Source organism: Gossypium raimondii, chromosome 10 (assembly GCF_025698545.1).
Source record: "Gossypium raimondii isolate GPD5lz chromosome 10, ASM2569854v1, whole genome shotgun sequence".
Taxonomy (NCBI): Eukaryota; Viridiplantae; Streptophyta; class Magnoliopsida; order Malvales; family Malvaceae; genus Gossypium; species Gossypium raimondii.
The window spans coordinates 5,261,539-5,265,343 of NC_068574.1; the positions used below are offsets into that span (position 1 = coordinate 5,261,539).

The 3,805-nt window shown below is 34.0% G+C and overlaps 1 long non-coding RNA gene across 2 annotated transcripts; it reads right to left on the bottom strand.

The window, feature by feature from the left end:
- Positions 1-1,269: 1,269 nt before the first annotated feature.
- LOC105778201 (uncharacterized) lies at positions 1,270-3,531 on the bottom strand. 2 transcript variants are annotated; one of them, XR_001128582.2, is made up of 5 exons: positions 3,334-3,531; positions 3,149-3,241; positions 2,875-3,074; positions 2,237-2,328; positions 1,270-1,462 (listed from the first exon to the last, which is right to left on the bottom strand). It is a non-coding gene; the product is annotated as an uncharacterized LOC105778201 (long non-coding RNA). The 2 variants fall into 2 exon arrangements; XR_001128580.2 differs by having other exon boundaries at positions 2,875-3,081; positions 3,334-3,529.
- Positions 3,532-3,805: the final 274 nt, after the last annotated feature.

Consider the following 3,805-nt stretch of genomic DNA (forward strand, 5'->3'; position numbering starts at 1 on the left):
CACTTCCAAAAGCCCCTCCCCGACTTGAGCAGCGTAGCCTTGCTGCCTTTCCTTTGTCGTCATGTTCTGCGAAAATGGGGGTAATCCTCAACCCAGTAAGCATCCTCATCAGAACGGAGACCCTGCGCACCGAGAAGATGAGATGCTTCATTCTCCGATCGGTGCGTGTGCACGAATAGACATTCCTAAAAGCCCATCGCTACGACCTTAACTTCTTCAATCAAAGGGCAACCACAGACATGTCCAACTCAGTGGAGTCGAGCTTGCGAATAATCGAAAGAGCGTCTCCCTCTACCAAGATACGCTTTAGACTAAGATCTGCCGCAAAGCGAAATGCAGCTACGCCCGCAACAGCCTTTGCCATAAAGGAATCCATAAGATAAGGGGCCCTCACCATGCAAGCACCTATTACATACCCCTCCGAGTCTCTAATAATGACACCAATACTACCTCTGCCTTGCGAACTTAGGAAAGCCACATCAAAGTTTACCTTGTAAAACGAGCCAAGAGGAGGAAGGCAGCGAGCCGCCGACACCATCGTGCTAATAGAGCTCACGAACATTAAGGGCACATTTGGTTCGCTATAATGGAATAGAGGCATAATAGTAATTCAATTGTTTGGTTGAATGGAATGAAATAGAACTGTAATAGTATTTTTGTGTTGGGTTGAATGGAATAATGTTGTAATAGCATAATGAAAAAAATTAAAATGATTAGAATACCCTTAGCGAATTTTTTTAGGTAAATGATTATTATTGTTATTAAATTTTAATAAGATTATTACTATAAATAATAAATAATTTAATCATATTTTAACATAATTATTATTAAATATAATTTAATAAAATATATTATTTAATAAAATTCTTAATATTAAATATTCTTATATGAATTTACTAAAATCATAATATATAATATTATAAAATATAATTTAAAATAATTATTATTAAATATAATTTAATAAAAATATATAATTTAATAAAATTCTTAATATTAAATATTCTTATATGAATTTACTAAAATCATAATATATAATACTATAAAATATAATTTAAAATAATAATTATTAAATATAATTTAATAAAAATATATAATTTAATAAAATTCTTAATATAATTATTCTTATATGAATTTACTAAAATCATAATATATAATACTATAAAATAATATATAATCTACTTTATTATTTTTAAACTACAATGCATATTTAATGTGTTAAAATATCATTAGTGAAACAAATAATTTAATTATTCTACAATAAAAAAAATATTAACAGTAATAAATAACTTGAGAATTATATTTTGCATAAACATAATATTCATATATTAACAAAAAGTTACATGAAATTAATGAAATTCTATGTCATAATCCATATGTTATACAGTTTTACAACATCAAAAAGTTAGAACATTCGAATCTGCAATGTTGTCTTGTCCCGTGAATCCCACTGTGACATTCGAATCTGCAAAACCACTGCTATTAGATATAAGGACGTCAACATCATTTGAGATTCAAAAGGGAAAAAACTGCGTTTAATATCAATATAGGAGAACATGTATTCAAACAAAATAAACACCTTCTCACCATCTTCCCAAGGATATAAACCATTACACCCCTAAGCATGAACAAGGATTATGGGTGTAACGATAGGTTCTACACTTCTACTCATGAATCATGAACTGAATACTGATGAACACAAAGTCAATTGGCATTGGTCCAAACTATGATAAAGATGAGCTACTCTTAGCAACTAGGAAAAATATGACATAAAAAGACATCAACTTAATATTTTTCCCATGAAGCAAAAAAAGAACATCTTAACACCATACATCAATGGCAAGCAAGACCAAGTCATTTTGCCTCTATATTAATGGATTTTCCAGCAGCAATCTGAAACACAACTCCATAAGTTAAGCTATCATAAAGATACAATTATGGCTATAATAGTGCTACAGAGCTTTATAAACTTTAAAATACAGCAGCCAAGTACATTGAATAATAACTTGAGCAAAAGGCTACAGAAGAAAAAAGCAAACTGATTTCTATGATAGAGAAATCAATGCCCATATTGATAAAAAGAAGGCCAACAACCACAGTAATGAAGAGACATTTAAGCCATCTAAGAACAAACATAGGCATCCATGTTAATCAGATTCACCAATCTGACCATGTAACAACTTATAGAAAGATATAGAAAAAAAACGCTTATGAAAACAACTAAACAGGAAAAAAATACCTGCATATATCGCACAACAGTACTAGTATAATCAACAGCTCTCATTTGGGTCAGCTTTCTCATTCTTTTCGCAGCAAAATTGTCACCATGAGCTGAAAGAAGTATTTAATAGAAAAAATAAAATAATTTTGTCAGAACTAAAATTTAGATAGCCTAACTTCTCTGAATTGTAACTCATCTAAACAGGCAGTTGAGAGTAGCCATAGACCTAGAAGGGTTACCAAAAGATAAAGCTCATGGTAGAAAATGAACATCAGAGTGTAAATATATAAGGCTTAGAGCCAATAAAAGCAAACTACAATAAAAGCATATAGTATAAGAACATCAAATATCCCCACTATTAACTAGGCAGACAAAGTTATACAAAAGCAAAAATTAATTGAAGCCTAAAGAACTTGTTTGTTAGAATTCCAGCAGCAAATATACCTTCCAGAAGAATCTATAAAGTAACCATAAACCTAGGCGCGAAGCCTCTCAACCTTAAGCGTAGTCCCCCCGGGTGTTCTACTAATCTCTAGAAGTGCCTTAGTATGAACCAACTTGAACATTAAATTTCAAGAGCCAAGTAACTATTTTTCGATAGAATTATTACAATACCCACCAATTCGAACCAAAAGAAACAGAGATAATTACCCTACCGTTATAAGGCGGCATCTGAGGAGGAGCACCAGGGTGGTGGTACTCCGAGTTAAGAGTAGTGGAAGAAGCAGATGGCTGCCGCATCATTTGCGGAGGCAGAAGACCTCTCTGAAACTCCTCAGCTTGCGGGTGCGGCTGGTTCTGCTACTGCTGTTGCTGTTGCGGATCAACGTACATTATTGTGAAAACCCCAGAGATCCTAAACACTTTTTCATGCGGTGGGTTAGGATCAAGGATGCACAAAACCAAACCACAATAAAGTAAAAAGATTACCTCTGCAATCAATGGAATGGAAACGACGGAGAGGATGAAGCTTGATGACTAAAAAAAAAGATTACCTCCATTCCCTCTATTGTTTGTTAGTCGCTGCAAGAAGCGAAAGAAGAAGAAATTGTAAAAACCCTAAACAAAACTGAACTAGTCTTACCCGAGAACTGCAAGAAATTGTAAAAACTGACCTTTGGGAAGATGAAGGTGAATCGATGCTTGATTTGGGGATATGAAATCTAGAGCTAACTTTTTGGGGAGAATAAAGCAGGATATTTTGGTCTCAAAACTTTGGGGAAAAGAAATCAGTAAACAGTGAATACCAATTCGTTGCCCCCACCCCTGAATACCTATTACAGCTGCTGAGGGAATAAACAAGTAATAGCAAAACGGTGGAATAGTAAATGGTGAACCAAACAGTGGAATAAGCGTGTAATCACTGTAGCGCGCGGAATAGGTAAAGAATAGAATGGCTATTCATGCCAACCAAACATGCCGTAAGAGACTCCTATTCTCGAATGCGAGTATTGATAAGCTGAATAATCTGGGTTGTTGTAGAAGTCACATGTTCATGTACTGATTTATTTCGAACACGACACAAGGAAAGAGATTTACTCCCAATGAGTTGCCCGCATTGCATAACTCACTAGTGAAATTGTGATG